Here is a 23356-nt window from a genome sequence, read left to right as displayed (position 1 = left end):
CACACACACACTCAGTCTTCCATACATCCACTCATTCTTCAATATGTAAAACATATTTAAACTTTACAAAAACACACAGACACTAGATGATGTCATCAGTGATGTCATTTGAGATGTCATCAGTGATGTCATCAGTGATGTCATTTGAGATGTCATCAGTGATGTCATCAGTGATGTCACTGACCATGTCATGAATGATGTAATATGTGACATCATCAGCAGTGGATTGCGGGTGCGCGATATATAGTTAGTGCAACTAACTATATATGGAATTTCATTGGTTTTATGTCAATAAAATGTCCAGCTAACTATATATGGTCTCTAACCTATGGTTTTTTCAGTGAATTTTCAAGGTTTTGTAAATGCAAATTCCTAACTATATATGGTCTATAACCTATGGTTTTTTCAGTGAATATATATATATATATATATATATATTACCTACTGGCGGTCGCCAGTAGGTAGTTATAGTTAGGATTGATTTCCATAGGGAAATCGCAACATTCTATTGGGAATAACTTTGGCGCCGGTTGAGGAATCTGCCTGAATTTTTAAGCAACTTCGCCTCGCGGCGCTCCGGTCCTTCCCTGAAAGTTTGGGGGGGATTCGTCAAACGGGGGCCGAGATAAAAGGGGGGTCCCAAAACGTGTTTTCCCCATGTTAATTTCCATAGGGCGGTCTGTTTCACTTTTAGCTCGAACGGCTGAATGGATTTTCACAAACTTGGCAAAATTGTAGGGACTGGTAGCCCGATGTGCCTTTGCTATGTCTCAGGATATGTGCTCCGGAGGATTTTGAGTAATTTATGTTTCAAAAAATTTATATATCTATAGCCGCGCTCCGGGCGCGCCACGCGACTTGTGTACGGAAAGCTGATTGGCTCTCGGGTATCTGTAAACATTCGAAACAGTCCGGAGCGGCCGCCATCTTGTGTGTCGGTAGGATGTCATGAGTGATGTCACTGACCATGTCATGAGTGATGTAATATGTGATGTCATCAGCAGTGCATTGCACGAGCAAGTTATAGTGAGTCCAACTAACTATAACGTGGGAATTTCAATGGTTTTATGCGAGTAAAACTTCCTAGTAACTATAACTGGTGTGAAACCTATGGTTTTTTCAGTGAATATATATATATATATATATATATATATATATATATATATATATATATATAAGGGGGCCCAGGGTTAAGCTTGTGGACATTGGGGAGCTGCAAAGATTCCGTTTCCACTCACCTGAATGCCAGCACAGACCTACAGTCTTTAAACTCCACGCCCATGCCATCGGCCCGGTATTGACGAAACAGTGCATGCTGGGTTGGGTAGTTCCCTGAACTGCATTCAAACGGCCCAGGTGTGTCTACTACATAAGGGGGAGGAGTCAGTGGTGCAGACGAATATTTTCGACAGGACGGAGCAACAGAAGGAAAGGACAACAGTGATGGGTACTGAAGAAGGCCTGGTTGCCGAAATGCATTTACCGCCACTGTCATCAACTCAATAAAGCTTGCTGTCGCCTTGAAGCCCCCTCTGGCCTCTAATTTCTTCAGCCAAGAAATTGTTTTTCTATATATATATATATATATATATATATATATATATATATATATATATATATATATATATATATATATATATATATATATATATTCACTGAAAAAACCATAGGTTATAGACCATATATAGTTAGGAATTAGCATTTACAAAACCTTGAAAATTCACTGAAAAAACCATAGGTTATAGACCATATATAGTTAGGAATTAGCATTTAAAAAACCTTATTTTATTCACACAAAACCATTGAAATTCCATATATAGTTAGTTGCACTAACTTTATATCGCGCACCTGCAATCCACTGCTGATCATGTCACATATTACATCATTCATGACATGGTCAGTGACATCACTGATGACATCACTGATGACATCTCAAATGACATCACTGATGAGATCACTGATGACATCATCCAGTGACTGTGTGTTTCTGTAAAGTTTAAATATGTTTTACATATTGAAGAATGAGTAGATGTATAAGTGTCTGGACGAAGGATTTAGTAGGTGCATGACTGAATGTATGAGTGAGTGATTAAATGTGTCTCACTGAGTGCATGGGTTAGTGACTAAACTGTCTTAATTTGTGCATCATTATGTCTGTTGTTCTGTAAACTGCTGCATGTGTTGATCAGTAGCTATATGATTAACTATATGGGTTATTGATTGATTGTCTAAGTATTTGTATGGGAGACTGAGTGTGTGTGTGGCTGGCTGGGAGGTGTGTGACTCTGTGCAGATCAATGTGTACTTGTATCAATGATTGTATAAGAAAGTAAGTATGTGTTAGTATATGTTTGAAAATGTAAGGTGCTCTATGTTTAACTGTATAGACAAAAAAAATGGAAGTGTGATTGATTCTTTACAGGACTGACTAGGTGTGTGAGTAACTCCATGGATGAGTGGCAGAGTGTGAGTGTCTGTATAGGTGTATGAGTGCATATGATAGTGTTGTAAAGATGAGTGATTGTATGTATGAATGATTGTATGGGTGAATGAGTGAATGTGTGTGTAGACGTAGGAATCAGTGAGTACGTATGTAGTAACTAGTATTGGTGTGTCAATGGTTTCAAAAATTATACTCTGTATTTAACACTGGGTGAAACAGAGGTTATATTAAAATGTGAGGAGATGCATTGTATTGTCACATGAATGATATCATCAGTGATGTGGTCATTGATGTCAAATGAGATGTCATCAGTGATCTCATCAGTGATGTCATTTGAGATGTCATCAGTGATGTCATCAGTGATGTCATTTGAGATGTCATCAGTGATGTCATCAGTGATGTCACTGACCATGTCATGAATGATGTAATATGTGACATGATCAGCAGTGGATTGCAGGTGCGCGATATATAGTTAGTGCAACTAACTATATATGGAATTTCAATGGTTTTGTGTGAGTAAAATAAGGTTTTTTAAATGCTAATTCCTAACTATATATGGTCTATAACCTATGGTTTTTTCAGTGAATTTTCAAGGTTTTGTAAATGCTAATTCCTAACTATATATGGTCTATAACCTATGGTTTTTTCAGTGAATTTCAATGGTTTTTTAATAGCAAATATCATAAGCTGTCGAATGTCAAGTACGTGGTAAGTGAAAACATTTTCGTGTTTATGCACACTGAGCTGCTTTGAATGGTGCCCCCCCCCCCTCATTTCTATTAGGAGTACTCTCTCTTTGCAGAAAGTGAAAGGTAGTTAACGCAGGTCTTTGCCCCCATTGTAATCCGTCGTGCCTGCTTCTCTCTCCATTTGATTGATTGTTATCCAAGTATTTACTGTTTTAGAATTAGTTCTCTTTGGTTCATTCTCTATTTACAAACAAACACAGAGTCGCAATACTCTGTTTAGTCTTTGCAGATAACGAAAAATCGTGTAAAAAAAAAAGAAAAGGAATCGAGCAAAATCAGTAGGCCACTAATGGGATCTCTTTTTGACCTCGCTAAAATAGAAACATTAGGAACAACCCCTCATGACAAATACAAAACTAGTGAGATGAACTGAACTCCACACAATGATGGCTGCAAAACAGCTCGGCTCCGCCACCCACCCCGCCCAAAATAACGATAAAGAACGGCTGCCATGATTGGTTGCGGAATGACCACGACGGAGCTACGAAATGGTGCTGCTCTCATGCTAACCCCAGCTTCAGTCTGAAACATCCAGAAACACTGTAGACTACCAATTCGATCAGTTCCGGTAGCGCCCCAATGTAACCCGGTAGAGAAGAACTAGCCCTCCCCTCTTTGACTGATGGTTCTTGTTGCCTGTCCCTTCTGTTGTCATTTAACAGAACTATTTAGCCTGCTGAAAGGGGTTGTGTTCCGACCGCTGGTTGGTGGAGACATTTTGACTATATTCTGTACCTGCGTTGTCGCGTAATGCGTCATATGACGCGCCGCGTTAGCGCATCCGGAAGTCATCCGGGGCGCGCAGCGCGTAACGTAAGCATAACAAGTCATGTGACTTGTTAATAAAACTTTTCATTGGTTCATTTTACTTTTCTTATTGTAATGATGAAAGGCTTGGTCATATGACCTAAAAATTACGCTTTTCATTACTTCCGAACATTATTTTTTCTTAAATATATGTTATAATGTTCCAGGCTAATGTACTTTCCCGGAAATTTTACAACTGTCCTGCAAGTAAAATATATTCTTTTTTCGAGAAAAAGAGCGTTTCTTCGTCCCATGACGGAGCCGTTGAGCAAAAGAGGGTCGACCTGCTGTCTTAGTCGCCGATACGCCTGAATATGAGATTCTTATCGATCACTTTATGTTGCAGGAATAGAAAACACAACAGCCCTTGACCATTTATCTTTACTGCGTTCCTTCGTATTATACCTTTTACCCTTCATGTAATTGGTCTGCTTTATTTCACTTGCCTTTTAATGATTCTAAAACAGTCACTATTATTAAAAACTTTACCAATGTATATACTACTACCATGTTTTCTTTTAAAAACCTTTATTGTGAAAATTTCATTATACAAATACGAGCCTATAACCACGTGGGCCTGCCACAGAGCAAACTGTAATCGTATATGATGAATAGACATTTACACTGTAGAGGAACGTAACGGGCGGGCCATTAGGTTGCAAGAACTAAGGTGTCTAACAGTTACGGAATCGGTGGACGTACATTTTATAATTAAAATACGACAGGGCCAGTTACAATAAAATTATCTAGATATACATTTGCGGGCAAGTACCATGGGTGACGTTAATTCGAACTTTCAACAGTACAGTAATCAATAACACATCAGAACTTAATATCAATAGGGATGTCGAAATATTCAATCAATTCTCGTCCCCGCCCGCCATGTGCTTCAAAACTGCATACGTATCTCGTGATTTCAAGGTTCTGCAACCAGTACACAACAAGGAGTTACGAGTCCCATTTATTCCGGCGCCATTTTGGGCGAGGACGGGCAGGTCCAGGATATAGTCAAAATGTCTCTACCAACCATCGACTATGATGATGTTCATATGCTGTATTTATTAGAGTAACACTCATCTGTCCACATGAAATTAATTTGCCACAATCTAAACATGTCATTTTAATCTTTCCAAAGTTCTTCTAAATATTTGGGACCGTTTCCCTTGCCTCTGAAGCTCTCAGTGCCACTTCTTTGATGAATGTACTAGCAGGTCAGGGGTTCTCCTCCAAATCTCTCTTTTATGCAGCACTATAATTAATTGGTGCCACCTCTCCATATGACGATGCATGGTATAGTTACCACAACTATATTTTTTTTCGGTTCCTCTGGAGAGTTCATCGTGGCAGATGAAGCGTGTAACGTACCGGGCATTTACCTTTTTTTGCATGTACAGGAAAGGAAAAAAAAATCGAGCGTCCGAGTTCTAAGGTGTCCCAGGGCCATTTTGGTGGACCAGGCCCAAATCCAAAGAACAGCCATCTCACAGGCTAATGGGGCGACCCACGCCGAGTTTCAGCATTGTAGGATGACCACACAAGTACAGCAACTTGCTAGACATCACCTCGGTGCCATCCGGATCTCGGCGCCCCACTGCAGATGAAGTGCCTCTCAACTATGAAACCACCACGGTGACATCCGGATCTTGGCGCGTTGTGCTGCCTTCGGCCTATTCGCACATCGGTCCGCTACTGACGCCATCTCACAGGCTAATGGGGAGACCCACGCCGAGTTTCAGCATTGTAGGATGACCACACCAGTACAGCAACTTGCTAGACATCACCTCGGTGCCATCCGGATCTCGGCGCCCCACTGCAGATGAAGTGCCTCTCAACTATGAAACCACCACGGTGACATCCGGATCTTGGCGCGTTGTGCTGCCTTCGGCCTATTCGCACATCGGTCCGCTACTGACGCCATCTCATAGGCTAATGGGGCGACCCACGCCGAGTTTCAGCATTGTAGGATGACCACACCAACTTGCTAGACATCACCTCAGTGCCATCCGAATCTTGGCATCTCAACGCCTAGTGGTATCTTCCATACAAAAAATATTGTTACGCTGCCTTTGGCCCCATTCGCACATCAGTCCGCAACTTAGACATCACCTCGGTGCCATCCGGATCTTGGCATCTCAGCGCCTTGTGGTGTCAGTCAGAAAATATTGTTGTGCTGCCTTCGGCCTATTCGCACATCGGTCCGCTACTGACGCCATCTCACAGGCCAACGGGGCGCCCCACGCCGACTTCCAACATTGTAGGATGGCCACAGAAGTGCGACAACTTACTAGACACCACCTCGGTGCCATCCGGATCTTGGCGCGTTGTGCTGCCTTCGGCCTATTCGCACATCGGTCCCCTACTGACGCAAACTCACAGGCCAACGGGGCGCCCCACGCCGACTTTCAGCATTGTAGGATGGCCACACCAGTGCGGCAACTTGCTACACACCACCTCGGTGCCATCCGGATCTTGGCGCGTAGTGAAGCTGCAGCAGCTGCAAATAAGCTTCAGACAGTGTTGCAACCGCTGCTCAGAACTCTCAACTATGACACCACCTCGGTGCCATCCGGATCTTGGCGCGTTGTATTGCCTTCGGCCTATTCGCACATCGGTCCGCTACTGACGCCGCCTCACGTGCCAACGTATTTTCTCCGCATTTTATACCCTATGCCGCATAACAGGTCATGTGACTTGTTTATATAACTTTTCATTGGTTCATTTTACTTTTGGTTTCCGAATGATGGAAGGCTTGATCATATGACCTAAAAACAACACTTTTCATTGGATGAAAACTTTTTTTTTCCCCCAAACGATGAAAGCCCCACCTTGTTTCTGGATGTTTCAGACTAAACTGGCGTCAGCATGAGAGCACCACCATCTCGTAGCTCCGTCGTGGTCATTCCGCGAGCAATCATGGCAGCCGCTCCCCACCAGAAGCCTGCAGGAGTCGGGGCCCCCAAAACTTTTGATGAATTCTCAAGGCGGAGGGGACGCTTTCGAGAATGGGGTCCAAGACCTAGCAGACAAGCGTCCGATTTCCAGGGTGTCCCAGGGCCATTTCAGTGGACCACGCCCAAAAAGGAAAGAGCCTGCCGCCATTTTGAGAGTCCTGTGGCAGCCGCCTATCGCTGCACCGCAAGAGTGGGCGCAACTCAGCTGAATGGCGGATTTTGACACAGTGGACCAAAAGCGGACGGAATGGCAACTGAAACGGTAAAGGGGCGCCCCACTAAAACAGATGAGACTCCACCTGGAGAGGCCCGTTCACGCCGCCTCCCCCGGGGCGCTCCACGCCGTTATTCGGAGCAGCATTGTAGGATACCAAAACCAGTGCGGCAACTTACTGGACATCACCTTGGTGCCATCGTTCTGCTGCCTTGGAACTATTCGCACAACAGTTTGCTACTGATGACCCACCCCCCGCGACGCCCCACGCCGTTATTTGCTGGGTGGCAACTTACTAGACATCACTTTCGTGTCATCTAGATTTCGGCGCGTTCTGCTGCCTTGGAACTATTCGCACAACAGTTTGCTACTGATGACCCACCCCCCGCGACGCCCCACGCCGGAAATCTGGACGTTGTGCTGCGTTGGGACTATTCGCACAGCCGACCGCTACTTCGTTGTTTTTCTCTAAAAATGTTTATATGTTATTACTATTTTTGTTTTCTTGTATATATTTATAAATTATTAAAGTTTTATAATCTTACTACTTTGTTGGAGTGCTATATATTTTTAATGTGACACATAATTGTAAAAACTTTGATGTACAAAGAGTCATCCCTGGAATCTTCCGCTTCACGCTCGGTCCCCTCCCCAATCACAATACAGGATGGTTTTCAGATAATAGCAACGCTTCTGCTGTGACGGATCTCATCGAGTGTGGGCCTTGATCTACTATAACTCCTTTGAAGAGGGGTGATTCTTTACAGCTGTGGCCATAAACTACATCTGCAGGGCTAGCTGATAGCCTAGGACCGGCCTGGACAATCGGACACAGAGGAAAAGGAGTGTCAGAGGGTGCGGTAGTGAATAGGGCGAAAGGGAGGTGTCGGGCGGGCACAGGGTGTGATTCTCAGGGAAGAGCAGCGCAGATGGGGGGAGGTTTATTACCCATGCATAAGACAGAGAGCGGGGGTGACCACTGCCTGGGTGAGATGCTTGCGAGGGTGGGGAGCCATGCTAAGGATCGACAGCGTGCACAGAGTGGGTCTGGTCAAGGCATCTAAAATGGCTGCCGTGCACGACAAAAGTGTGGCATTTGAAAAAAGACAAGATGGCGCACACAATGTTTTTCAACAATTCCTGATTTCCTTCGAATCGAACGTTAACAGACGTTGGGGCATATTACCAAAGTTAAGCGATATTTATCCCTAACGATGCATTGCAAAGATTTTTTTACCGTCAGAAATTATCGCAGATAAACCTTGCTATTATCAAGGTTTATCGCAAATACGATAAAAAACGAGCGCAATGCATTAATATCGCTGAAAACTCCGCGATATTCATGCATTACCGAGCTAATGCTCTTAGCCATGTTATCCACCTCCCATTGGATAACATGGCTAAGAACTGCTCAGGGCAGCTGTTACTTTTTGGAGATATTCGCGCTTATCTCGAATATTTCCAAAAGTTGATAATAGGAGATAGCGATGTTAGCGACTGTTTCCAGTCGCTAACATCTTGGCATGCCCACTTTGCATGTCATTAGTGATAAATATCACTCACATGCAAAGTGGGACCCAAGATGGTCGCTATCTCCTACTAGCCGTCGCTAACTGGTGTTAGCAACAGCTAGGTAATACAGATATAATTTTATCTCCGCGAAGCGGAGCGCTGTTACAGATATATATCTTGTTTTTGAACGTTAATTTCTCAAAATGCACTGAAGCACATATATTGAGACATAGCAAAGGCACATCGGGCTACCAGTCCCTAATATTTTACCAAGTTTCGTGCAAATCCATTTAGCCGTTCGATTATTATTATTATTTTTTTTTTTTGCCCCGCGGGGCCCTTTTAAAACCTCCACATCAAACCTAGGGGGTCAGCGAGGATCTACTATGCCCCCTTATGGTCATTTGCCCCTTCGCTTTGGCCTCCTCTTGTCTCTCGATCCTACCGAGAGACAAGATGGCGGCCGCTACGTACTGTTTGGAATGTTTACAGACACCGGAGAGCCAATCAGCTTCGCTTCGCAAAGCTCCGTAACGCGAAAAGTACGCGAAGCGGTGCGCTGTTACAGATATATATCTTTTTTTGAACGTTAATTTCTCAAAATCCACTGAAGCACATATATTGAGACCTAGCAAAGGCACATCGGGCTACCAGTCCCTACAATTTTGCCAAGTTTCGTGCAAATCCATTCAGCCGTTCGATTATTATTATTATTATTTTTTTTTGCCCCGCGGGGCCCTTTTAAAACCTCCACATCAAACCTAGGGGGTCAGCGAGGATCTACTATGCCCCCTTATAGTTATTTCCCCCTTTGTTTTGACCTCCTCTTGTCTCTCGATCCTACCGAGAGACAAGATGGCGGCTGCTACGGACTGTTTGGAATGTTGACAGACGCCGGAGAACCAATCAGCTTCGCTTCACAAAGCTCCGTTGCGCGAAAAGTCCGCGAACCAGAGCGCTGCCCGGTCCGCTGTTACAGATATATATCTTTTTTTAAACGTTAATTTCTCAAAATCCACTGGAGCACATATATTGAGACCTACAAAAGGCACATCGGGCTACCAGTCCCTACAATTTTGCCAAGTTTCGTGCAAATCCATTCAGCCGTTCGGGCTAAAAGTGAGGCCAACCGCCCTATGGAAAACTCAATGTTAAAAACACGTTTTGGGACCCCCCTTTTTTCTCGGCCCCCACTGGACGAACCCCCCCCCCAATTTTCAAGGGCTGCTCAGAAACAAAATGTGCCATTTTCCTGAAAATTTCAGCCAATTCCGTCCACAAACGCCAAAGTTATTAGACATAGAATTTTCAAAAAACCCATAGAGAAAAAATCCTAACTATATATACCTACTGGCGACCGCCAGTAGGTAATATATATATATATATATATATATATATATATGTATATATATATATATATATATATAAATATATATATAAATATATATATATCGAGTCAACAACTCCCAGATGCTATTGGCAAAACAGAGAAACAGACGCTTTTCTTCTCTCTTGAAATGGCAGGTCATTTTATTTTCAAAAGATTTTCAAGTGAACTGCAAAGTGCAAAAGTAACCCAGACGCGTTTCGGCGAACGCAGTTGCCTTGCTCACTGGAATAAAGTGCACAGTGACCCAACATGATTTAAAACACCACAAGCCAATCCGGTGTTTGGAAGTCACATGACCTGTAGACAAACATGGTAAAAAGACTCTATACACCACGCATAATCCAACAAGGGAACTGGCGATACTGATTGTAAAATACATTTAAAACACTCTATCCAAAATGTATGAAATCTAAATGGCAGAGGTTTCAATGTTACTTGATTTGACAAATAAGAACTGTACGAATACATGGGGACTGTACCATTCGAGAACAATCATATTAACATCGTTATTACAGATGATCAAAATGTGCAATTGAATATAATATTCATGAACACAAATATCCTTATATATATATATGCCAAGGTGTATTGAAGAATGAGTGGGTGTATAAGTGTCTGAATAGATGATTTAGTAGGTCTGTGACTGACTGTATAAGTGAGTGATTAAACGTGTCTTACGGAATGCATGGGTTAGTGACTAAACTGTGTGAATGTCTGTATCAGTCTGTCAGTTGATGTGCAAGCGACTGTGTGGGTTGGTGAGTATCTACATGAGTGTCTACATGGGTTATTGATTGGTTATCTGAGTATCTGCATGGATGCCTGAGTATCTGTGTGGGTGGGTGGGGGGGTGTGTGACTAGGCATAGATGTGTGAGTGGGTTGTTCACTGGGTGTATGGGTTCAAGAGTGTATCTGTGAAGAGCTGCATGGGAGAATGAGTGTATGTATGGGTGTGTTGGTGAGTGAATGGGTGTGTCAGTGGTACATATTTAACTACATATGTGATAGGCTGTATATGTGAGTGTTAAAGTATATAAATGACTATGTGAGAGTAAGTGTGAGAGCGGCTGTATGGATGAGTGTGTGTTTGTATCAGTGATTGTATAAGAGAGTAAGTATGTGTTAGCATCTGTATGAATAAGTGAGGTGGTCTGTATATAACTGTATAGGTGAGAAAATAGGAGTGTGATTGATTCTTTGCTTGACTGACTAGGTGTATGAGTAAATCTATGGATTAGTGGCAGTGTATAAGTGTCTGTATAGGTGTATGACTGCATATGATAGCGCTGTATTGATGAGTGACTGCATGTATGAGCGACTGTAGTCTGTATGAGCAACTGTATGAGTGGATGTGTGTGTAGACCTAGGAATCAGTGAGTGGGTATGTAGTAACTGGTATTGGTGTGTCTATGGTTTCGAAAATGGTAGTCTGTATTTTAGAGTGGGTGTATCAAAGGTTATATTAGAGTTTGACGAGGTGCATCAGATTATCACGTGGATCAAGTCATCAGTTATGTCATTTGAGATGTCATCAGTGACGTCATCAGTGATGTCACTCAGCAGTGAATTGCGGGGGTGTGAGTTATAGTTAGCTTAACTAATTATAACGGATGAATTTCTGTAGTTTTTTATGAGTGAAATTTCCAACTAACTACAACGTCCCTGAAACCTATCCTTTATTCAGTGAATTTCAAAGATATTTTTAAATGCTAATTTCTAACTATAACATCCCTGAAACCTATGTTTTTTTCACTGAATATATATATAGGCTTGATCATGTGAAAGAAAACAACCCATACAGGCAAACATAAATACTGTGACTGGAAATGGGCATAGAAACAGGACTCACGGATATTTTTGTTGGCAGACATGTTGAATAGCAAAGAAAGTTATTGGCTAAATAAGCAAGACACCCGTAAAACACATCACAGTTATGATTCACCGTGTATGCTTAGTGCTGTCACAGTAATAAACATACGTTAAGATTCCCCGCTTGTTCTACCCATCATGTAATTGCTAGATATCGCAGTGCATATTCACATTAAATTTACCATTACGGCAAGAACATCCCGATATCTTGAATACAATGTATCAACCTTAATGCGTTTGACAGTCTGTTCTCATGCGCGCATGGAGACTCCCCCAACCCTTTTTTGGATATATTCTGATCTACATGCCAAGATCAGACATGACTTTCAGTCCATTGGACAACATCAGGGCACACCATTACGAACGTGATACAGTGACTTTGGGCTATGCATGGCAGACATGGCAAATTAAGGTTCACCTACAGGGTGATACTGGCATATCAGCGGAACATGCGCGCATGAGAACAGACTGTCAAACGCATTAAGGTTGATACATGTATCATGTTGTATAGAAGATATCGGGAATTTTCTTGACGTAATGGTCAATTTAATGTGAATACGCACTGCGATATCTAGCTATTACATGATGGGTAGAACGAGTGGGGAATCTTAACATGTGTTTATTACTGTGACAGCACTAAGCATACATGGTGAATCATAACTGTGATGTGTAAGTGTTTTGCGTGTTTCTTACTTATTTTGCAAATAACTTCCTTTGCTATTCAACATGTCTGCCAAAAAAAACATCTGTGAGTCCTAATTCTATGCCCATTGCAAGTCACAGTATTTATGTTTGCCTGTATGGGTTGTTTTCTTTCACGTGATCAAGCCTTTGAGGAGGTGAAACGCATTGTGTGATTAAACAACAGTATATTGGATTACCTTTGGGTGTGTTGTTTCCTGAGAGCACGCTGAATGTTAAAGTGACATTATGGATTGTTGAGTGCCGGATCACTCCACCGGCGTACGTGCCACTCTCCGAGTGTCTGTTGAAGTTCGGTAGGAGTTTTTTTTCATTGGATATATATATATATATATATATATGACAAAGAAGAGCCCAGACTTGGGAGGCCACGCACTTGGTAGGGCTCTTTACTCCAATAAGGCAACAAAGCTCGAACACTGTAAAAGCACAAATGTTTATCATGCCGGTGAGTTTCTCCTTACGCGTTTCGGGCGTCCCTGCGCCCTTGATCACAGGACTCTGGCAAAGTGGAGGGCAGAATGCCGTTCCTCCAGCTAATAAATTTTCTACCCCGCCCAGGGGCATGGCTGCAGTTTGCATGCTGGTAGTTGGAGTTCTACTGGTAGTATAGTACTTGCATAAAAACGGCTGCTTGCTCCACAGTAAAACAGTATATTCACCTTGGTAGGTATTTGTTAATTCTGCAGTTGTGGCAATGTTCGTAATCCCGGAGGCAAGAGGGATCCAGCCAAGCTCCATGCTGCGCTGTAAGGTGAGGCGCTGGACACCGCTGTGTGCGCGGGGGGGCCTCCCGCGACCCTGGCAGGCCGCAATTCAATATGACAAAGAAGAGACCAGACTTGGGAGGCCACGCACTTGGTAGGGCTCTTTACTCCAATAAGGCAACAAAGCTCGAACACTGTAAAAGCACAAATGTTTATCATGCCGGTGAGTTTCTCCTTACGCGTTTCGGGCGTCCCTGCGCCCTTGATCACAGGACTCTGGCAAAGTGGAGGGCAGAATGCCGTTCCTCCAGCTAATAAATTTTCTACCCCGCCCAGGGGCGTGGCTGCAGTTTGCATGCTGGTAGTTGGAGTTCTACTGGTAGTATAGTACTTGCATAAAAACGGCTGCTTGCTCCACAGTAAAACAGTATATTCACCTTGGTAGGTATTTGTTAATTCTGCAGTTGTGGCAATGTTCGTAATCCCGGAGGCAAGAGGGATCCAGCCAAGCTCCATGCTGCGCTGTAAGGTGAGGCGCTGGACACCGCTGTGTGCGCGGGGGGGCCTCCCGCGACCCTGGCAGGCCGCAATTCAATATGACAAAGAAGAGACCAGACTTGGGAGGCCACGCACTTGGTAGGGCTCTTTACTCCAATAAGGCAACAAAGCTCGAACACTGTAAAAGCACAAATGTTTATCATGCCGGTGAGTTTCTCCTTACGCGTTTCGGGTGTCCCTGCGCCCTTGATCACAGGACTCTGGCAAAGTGGAGGGCAGAATGCCGTTCCTCCAGCTAATAAATTTTCTACCCCGCCCAGGGGCGTGGCTGCAGTTTGCATGCTGGTAGTTGGAGTTCTACTGGTAGTATAGTACTTGCATAAAAACGGCTGCTTGCTCCACAGTAAAACAGTATATTCACCTTGGTAGGTATTTGTTAATTCTGCAGTTGTGGCAATGTTCGTAATCCCGGAGGCAAGAGGGATCCAGCCAAGCTCCATGCTGCGCTGTAAGGTGAGGCGCTGGACACCGCTGTGTGCGCGGGGGGGCCTCCCGCGACCCTGGCAGGCCGCAATTCAATATGACAAAGAAGAGACCAGACTTGGGAGGCCACGCACTTGGTAGGGCTCTTTACTCCAATAAGGCAACAAAGCTCGAACACTGTAAAAGCACAAATGTTTATCATGCCGGTGAGTTTCTCCTTACGCGTTTCGGGCGTCCCTGCGCCCTTGATCACAGGACTCTGGCAAAGTGGAGGGCAGAATGCCGTTCCTCCAGCTAATAAATTTTCTACCCCGCCCAGGGGCGTGGCTGCAGTTTGCATGCTGGTAGTTGGAGTTCTACTGGTAGTATAGTACTTGCATAAAAACGGCTGCTTGCTCCACAGTAAAACAGTATATTCACCTTGGTAGGTATTTGTTAATTGTGCAGTTGTGGCAATGTTCGTAATCCCGGAGGCAAGAGGGATCCAGCCAAGCTCCATGCTGCGCTGTAAGGTGAGGCGCTGGACACCGCTGTGTGCGCGGGGGGGCCTCCCGCGACCCTGGCAGGCCGCAATTCAATATGACAAAGAAGAGACCAGACTTGGGAGGCCACGCACTTGGTAGGGCTCTTTACTCCAATAAGGCAACAAACCTCGAACACTGTAAAAGCACAAATGTTTATCATGCCGGTGAGTTTCTCCTTACGCGTTTCGGTTTTTTTCATTGGATATATATATATATATATATATATGTATATATTCACTGAAAAAACTATAGGTTTCAGATAAGTTATGGTTAGCAATTAGCATTTAAAAAACCTTAGAAATTCACTGAAAAAAACATAGGTTTTAGGGGTGTTATAGTTAGCTACACATTTCACTCGTATAAAACCATTGAAATTCCCCCGTTATAGTTAGTTGTACTAACTAGAACTCGCGTGCCCGCAATCCACAGCTGATGATGTCACATATTACATCATTCATGACATGGTCATTGACATCACTGATGACATCACTGATGACATCTCAAATTACATCATCCAGTGAAAGTGGTTTAGTTCATTATTTAAATATGTAGCTATATATATATAGCAATCTGCCTTGAAGACTGAGTGGATGTATAAGTGTGTGAATGGAGGATTTAGTACCAATGTGATTGACTGTCTAAGTGAGGAATTTTAAGTGTCTCACTAAATATATGGGATAGTGATTAAACTGTATGGATACATGTATCACTGTATCTCTTGTTGTGTAAACTACTACATAAGTTGGTTACTACCTATGTGAAAGTCTACATTAGTTATTAATTAGTTAAATGAGTTTTTGTATGGGATAGTGAATGAATGTGTGTGTGGTTGGAGGGGACGTGTGGGACTGTGGAAAGATGTGTAAATAGTTGATTTAGTAAGTATATGGGGTTAAGACTGTATGTGGAAACAGTTGTTTGGGTGTGTGAATCTATTTATGGGTGTGGTGATGAGTAAATATATTTCTGAATGATATATGTCCAACAAACTAAAAATATAAAAGGCAGTGTATGTGACAGTTATTGTATATAATAAGTATACATAATACTCAGTGATTGTATGATTGATGTATGGATAACTGTATACTTGTAATACTGATTTTATAACACACTAATTATGAGTTCCTATCTATATGAATAAATAAAGTGGTGTTTGTGTAAGTGAGTAGCTTACTAAATATAAGTATGATCAATTGTTTGCACAAGTAAGTAGGATATCTGCATAAAGGAAAAGGAGATGTGCTGGTGTGTAATGTTGATGTAGGTATATAAGTATATTTAATAGTGTTCTATTGATCTTTGTTAGCATGTATGAGTGAATCTATAGGTAAGTGTTTAGATGTGTGTGTAGATGTAGGAATCACTGAGTGGGTTTTTAGAAACTTGTACTGGTGTGTCAATGTTTCAAATATGGTACTTCATATTTTATAATGTGTGTTAAAAGATTATGCTACTGTATGATCAGGTGTATCAGCTTGTTACATGGATGATGTCATCAGTGATGCCATCAGTGATGTCATTTGAGATGTCATCAGTGATGTCATCAGTGTGTCACTGACCATGTCATGAATGATGTAATAAGTGACATCATCAGTAGTGGATTGCGGGCGCGCGAGTTATAGTTAGTACAACTAACTATAACGGGGGAATTTCTACGATTGATATGTGTAGCTAACTATAACAACCCAAAAACCTATGGTTGTTTCAGTGAATTTCTAAAGTTTTTTAAATGCTAAATCCTAACTATACCTTATCTGAAACCCATGGTTTTTTCAGTGAATTTCAAAGGTTTTTTAAATGCTAATTCCTAACTATAACATGTCTGAAACCAATGTTTTTTTCAGTGAATTGCAAAGGTTTTTTAAATGCTAATTCCTAACTATAACATGTCTGAAACCTATGGTTTTTTCAGTGAATTTCAAAGATTTTTTAAATGCTAATTTGAATATATTTGTATTTTTTTAATCTTTTTATTTTTAGATGTTATTTTTTAAATTCCATTACACATTTTTTGTATTACATTTTTTTACATAAAAATATTTTTTTTCATTATTTTATATTGTTTATAATATACTTAAATTATTTTTATTCTTTTTTTCTTTTTTTTGCAGTTGCGCACCCTACATACACCCTACTCATTTACTGCACAAAACGTGTCCGCCATTTTAGGGTCGCAGTCTAGGATCCGCGAAGGGTGTGCGACGGGTACAACTTTTCCCACGCAGTTGCTACGCGACATGCGCGCAACGCCTTGCGCATACGCAAGATATACAAATAACGCAACATGACGGACGCGCAGTAGTGCGTTATGTCATATACATATCAGGCACGGTGTGTGCGCGACTTCGGCGATTTTTTCAATGCTAAAAAACCTATTTATATATAGTTAATATAAATATTAGGATAAGAGATTATCTGAGGTTAATATTTTAATAATTTTCTTTAACTTTCATAAAAAGTATATCACTGTAATCCTATGGGTAGAAATTCACTTAGCAGGTAAATAGTGTTATCGTTACCTTTTCTTACTCTGTTTTGGATCCTGGATCCAGCACTGCTGCATCTCCTCTAAACAGTTGAAAGAATGCAAATTATTAAAGATGCAATGAAGCCCACGTCTTATATATATATATATGAGGGGGCCCAGGGTTAAGCTTGTGGACATTGGGGAGCTGCAAAGATTCCGTTTCCACTCACCTGAATGTCAGCACAGACCTTCAGTCTTTAAACTCCTCGCCCATGCCATCGGCCCGGTATTGACGAAACAGTGCATGCTGGGTTGGGTAGTTCCCTGAACTGCATTCAAACTGCCCAGGTGTGTCTACTACATAAGGGGGAGGAGTCAGTGGTGCAGACGAATATTTTCGACAGGACGGAGCAACAGAAGGAAAGGACAACAGTGATGGGTACTGAAGAAGGCCTGGTTGCCGAAATGCATTTACCGCCACTGTCATCAACTCAATAAAGCTTGCTGTCGCCTTGAAGCCCCCTCTGGCCTCTAATTTCTTCAGCCAAGAAATTGTTTTTCCATATATTTCTGCACCTGCCAGAGACGCAGTAAAGATGGCCCTGTCACGCAAGAGTCCCGGTTCTAATCTGGCTTCGCGCTGTTGCAGCGCTGTTCGAGATTGAGGAATCAATAAGAAGCGGTGACCGCCCGGACCCTCGGAGGAAAACAGGAAGAAGACGGTATTTGACCTCCATTGGACGTGACGCCTCGCATTTGGCAGTCCCTTCCTGCATGAAATCCTTGGTAAAACGGTTGTGACGGTACGAGGGGGCCCAGGGTTAAGCTTGTGGACATTGGGGAGCTGCAAAGATTCCGTTTCCACTCACCTGAATGTCAGCACAGACCTACAGTCTTTAAACTCCTCGCCCATGCCATCGGCCCGGTATTGACGAAACAGTGCATGCTGGGTTGGGTAGTTCCCTGAACTGCATTCGAACTGCCCAGGTGTGTCCACTACATAAGGGGGAGGAGTCAGTGGTGCAGACGAATATTTTCGACAGGACGGAGCAACAGAAGGAAAGGACAACAGTGATGGGTACTGAAGAAGGCCTGGTTGCCGAAATGCATTTACCGCCACTGTCATCAACTCAATAAAGCTTGCTGTCGCCTTGAAGCCCCCTCTGGCCTCTAATTTCTTCAGCCAAGAAATTGTTTTTCCATATATATATATATATATATATATATATATATATATATATATATATATATATATATATATATATATAAATATATATATATCGAGTCAACAACTCCCAGATGCTATTGGCAAAACAGAGAAACAGACGGTTTTCTTCTCTCTTGAAATGGCAGGTAATTTTATTTTCAAAAGATTTTCAAGTGAACTGCAAAGTGCAAAAGTAACCCAGACGCGTTTCGGCGAACGCAGTTGCCTTGCTCACTGGAATAAAGTGCATAGTGACCCAACATGATTTAAAACACCACAAGCCAATCCGGTGTTTGGAAGTCACATGACCTGTAGACAAACATGGTAAAAAGACTCTATACACCACGCTTAATCCAACAAGGGAACTGGCGATACTGATTGTAAAATACATTTAAAACACTCTACCCAAAATGTATGAAATCTAAATGGCAGAGGTTTTAATGTTACTTGATTTGACAAATAAGAACTGTACGAATACATGGAGACTGTACCATTCGAGAACAATCATATTAACATCGTTATTACAGATGATCAAAATATGCAATTGAATATAATATTCATGAACAAAAATATCCTTATATATATATATGCCAAGGTGTAGTGAAGAATGAGTGGGTGTATAAGTGTCTGAGTAGATGATTTAGTAGGTCTGTGACTGACTGTATATGTGAGTGATTAAACGTGTCTTACGGAATGCATGGGTTAGTGACTAAACTGTGTGAATGTCTGTATCAGTCTGTCAGTTGATGGGCAAGCGACTGTGTGGGTTAGTGAGTATCTACTTGAGTGTCTACATGGGTTATTGATTGGTTATCTGAGTATCTGCATGGATGCCTGAGTATCTGTGTGGGTGGGTGGGGGGTGTGTGACTAGGCATATATGTGTGAGTGAGTTGTTCACTGGGTGTATGGGTTCAAGAGTGTATCTGTGAAGAGCTGCATGGGAGAATGAGTGTATGTATGGGTGTGTTGGTGAGTGAATGGATGTGTCAGTGGTACATATGTAACTACATATGTGATAGGCTGTATATGTGAGTGTTAAAGTATATAAATGACTCTATGTGAGAGTAAGTGTGAGAGCGGCTGTATGGATGAGTGTGTGTTTGTATCAGTGATTGTATAAGAGAGTAAGTATGTGTTAGCATCTGTATGAATAAGTGAGGTGGCCTGTATATAACTGTATAGGTGAGAAAATAGGAGTGTGATTGATTCTTTGCTTGACTGACTAGGTGTATGAGTAACTCTATGGATTAGTGGCAGTGTATAAGGGTCTGTATAGGTGTATGACTGCATATGATAGCGCTGTATTGATGAGTGACTGCATGTATGAGCGACTGTAGTCTGTATGAGCGACTGTATGAGTGGATGTGTGTGTAGACCTAGGAATCAGTGAGTGGGTATGTAGTAACTGGTATTGGTGTGTCTATGGTTTCGAAAATGGTAGTCTGTATTTTAGAGTGGGTGTATCAAAGGTTATATTAGGGTTTGACGAGGTGCATCAGATTATCACGTGGATCAAGTCATCAGTTATGTCATTTGAGATGTCATCAGTGACGTCATCAGTGATGTCACTGACCACGTCATGAATGATGTAATATGTGACGTCATCAGCAGTGAATTGCGGGGGTGTGAGTTATAGTTAGGTTAACTAATTATAACGGATGAATTTCTGTAGTTTTTTATGATTGAAATATCCAACTAACTACAAAGTCCCTGAAACCTATCGTTTATTCAGTGAATCAAAGATATTTTTAAATGCTAATTTCTAACTATAACATCCCTGAAACCTATGTTTTTTTCACTGAATATATATATAGGCTTGATCATGTGAAAGAAAACAACCCATACAGGCAAACATAAATACTGTCACTGGAAATGGGCATAGAAACAGGACTCACGGATATTTTTGTTGGCAGACATGTTGAATAGCAAAGAAAGTTATTGGCTAAATAAGCAAGACACCCGTAAAACACATCACAGTTATGATTCACCGTGTATGCTTAGTGATGTCACAGTAATAAACATACGTTAAGATTCCCCGCTTGTTCTACCCATCATGTAATTGCTAGATATCGCAGTGCATATTCACATTAAATTTACCATTACGGCAAGAACATCCCGATATCTTGAATACAATGTATCAACCTTAATGCGTTTGACAGTCTGTTCTCATGCGCGCATGGAGACTCCCCCCCACCCTTTTTTGGATGTATTCTGATCTACATGCCAAGATCAGACATGACTTTCAGTCCATTGGACAACATCAGGGCACACCATTACGAACGTGATACAGTGACATTGGGCTATGCATGGCAGACATGGCAAATTAAGGTTCACCTACAGGGTGATACTGGCATATCAGCGGAACATGCGCGCATGAGAACAGACTGTCAAACGCATTAAGGTTGATACATGTTATTGTTATTGTTATAGTGGGTTTATATAGCGCCGGGTCACCTACAGGTCTCAGGGCGTTTTGACCACCAAACATAACATCCGGGATATGAAAAAAGGGTGGAGTGCCTAAGCTAAGCTGAGTGCTGTTCTGAACAAGTTAGTTTTCAAGGCTTTCCTGAAACGGAGTAGATTCCCCTCCTTTCGGAGTGTCTCAGGCAGGGCGTTCCAAAGGTTCGGTAGTAAAACCGAAAAGGATCTCCCTCCCATTGTGGCCAGCTTAAAACGAGGACATACAAGGAGTTTGGCATCAGAGGACCTGAGATTTCTTTCCGGTCTGCATATCTCAATCCGCTCCTTTATGTAGGTCGGGGCCTTCCCATAGATGGCTTTATGGGCTATACAGAGACTTTTAAAAACGGACCTCTGTCCAATTGGCAGCCAGTGTAGACTTTTTAATAGTGGAGAGGCATGCGTTCTCCGCGGTAGGTTAAAAATAAGTCTAGCGGCGTCGTTTAGGACTACCTGAAGTCTGTTTGTTAGCATTTTTGGCAGGCCTAAGTAGAGCGCATTGCCATAGTCGAGTCTTGACACTATGGTGGCCGAGACCACTGTGCGTAGCATCGACTGAGAGAGGAGAGGGACTAGTTTGCGCAACTGTCTTAAAAGACCCGTACAAGTGCCGACCACGGTGAAAACCTGGTTGGTCATTGAGAGGGCACTGTCCAATTTAATGCCCAGACTTTTAACCGTGGCTGCTGGCTGTGGGGTTGGGCCCAGCTCCTGGGGCCAATACATGTCACTCCAGAAAGAGCACTTGGATGGTACTATCAGCACCTCTGTCTTTTCCGGGTTAATTTTAAGTTGGTTTGTGGACATCCAGTGGACCGTATATCTAAGTATGTCCTGCGCGTGTGACTGGGCTTGTGCTGTGTCATCTATGCCCAGCAACAGCTGTGTGTCGTCAGCATAGTTAAACACCCGACAGCCCATCCCCGCTAGTGTGTTAATCAGGGGCTGTAGATATATGTTAAACAGGAGTGGGGACAGTGCTGAGCCCTGGGGGACGCCACAAGTCAGCCTTCCCACTCCTGATACACTATCTCCCATCTGGATTCTCTGGGTTCTCCCAGATAGAAATGATTTGAGCCACCGAAGGGCTAGACCCTGAATCCCAAACCCTGCCAGCCTATTCAACAGAACGGAGTGGCTGACAGTATCGAACGCCGCTGATAGGTCTAACAAAATCAGGGCGCTCGGTCTCTTACTGTCAGCCATCCTTCTGAGCTCGTCCAGCACTGAGAGCATGACCAACTCGGTGCTGTGGTGTGCCCGGAAGCCTGCCTGCCTCTCATGGAGTAGATGGTTAAACTCCAGATAGCTTGACATAGATTTTAGTACATGTTGCTCGAGTACTTTGGACAGGAAGGGCAGCTGGGATATGGGTCGATAATTTTTTAAGGCATTGGGATCTGCCCCCACTTTTTTTAGCAACGGTCTTACACGAGCTTCTTTGAAGCTAGTGGGGAGCCTGCCAGTGCTCAGGGATTTGTTCAGTGTAGCTAGGATATGGTCCTCTAGAATTGGACCTGCCAGGCAAAAAATACTTGGGGGACATGGATCTGCTGGGGAGCCAGATTTTGTCTTTCTCATCAGTGATTCAAGGGTTAGTGAATCCATAGGGGGAAATGATGATAAGCAGCTGGCAGTAGGGTTTAGAGCGATATGTTGCTCAATTAAGCTGCACCCCATGCTTTTTATTTCGCGCATGATAGTGTCAACTTTATCCAGAAAATATTTCTGGAAAGTGTCACAGTCTATGCTACTATCTGCATCCTGGGCTCTTTTTGTTAGTTCCTTCAGCATTTTAAACGTTTCCTTTTGGACATTGTTCGCCCTGTTTATACGGACCTCATAGTATGCGGCTTTAGTTGTCCGGATAGATTTTTTGTAACTACGAAACGCCATCTTGTATTGTTCACAAGTGGCTGTGTCCTTATTCCTCCTCCAGATTCTCTCTATATTACGCAGGGCCTTCCTTTGGTCCCTCAAGGCGGGTGTAAACCAAGGGGCTCCCTTTTTCCCACTGTTTTTTGTCTGAAGTTTCTCAGGGGCTATCTGATCAATGGCCTTTACCAAATAGCCCATCATATCTTTACAATCCTGATCTAGATCTTTAATAGGCATTATCGGCTGGACAGTTCCTCTGAGTGATGTAGTCAGTGTGTGTTGGTCTACGTTTTTCCACTGGCGGGTCAGTCTGGTTTTTGATGCTGGACGTGGGGGTATGATATCCAGGGGAATATCACAGTAGATCAGGTGGTGATCTGACCACATACAAGGGAGGATTTCAGCTAGTACCACCCTAAGATCTGTGGTCCATATCAGATCTAGGGTGTGGCCTTTTATATGGGTGGGAGCGTTTACAAGCTGCTTGA

At 42.7% G+C, this 23356-nt stretch overlaps 1 protein-coding gene across 1 annotated transcript in view; it reads right to left on the bottom strand.

The window, feature by feature from the left end:
- The window catches only part of LOC144824555 (Na(+)/citrate cotransporter-like), a 740241-nt gene that overhangs the window by 191715 nt on the left and 525170 nt on the right, over window positions 1-23356 (bottom strand). The window lies entirely within an intron of this gene.

Source organism: Lissotriton helveticus, chromosome 3_1 (assembly GCF_964261635.1).
Source record: "Lissotriton helveticus chromosome 3_1, aLisHel1.1, whole genome shotgun sequence".
NCBI classification, from domain to species: domain Eukaryota; kingdom Metazoa; phylum Chordata; class Amphibia; order Caudata; family Salamandridae; genus Lissotriton; species Lissotriton helveticus.
The sequence above is the reverse complement of the archived record's forward strand: the minus strand, read 5'-3'. Positions and strand labels throughout refer to the sequence as shown.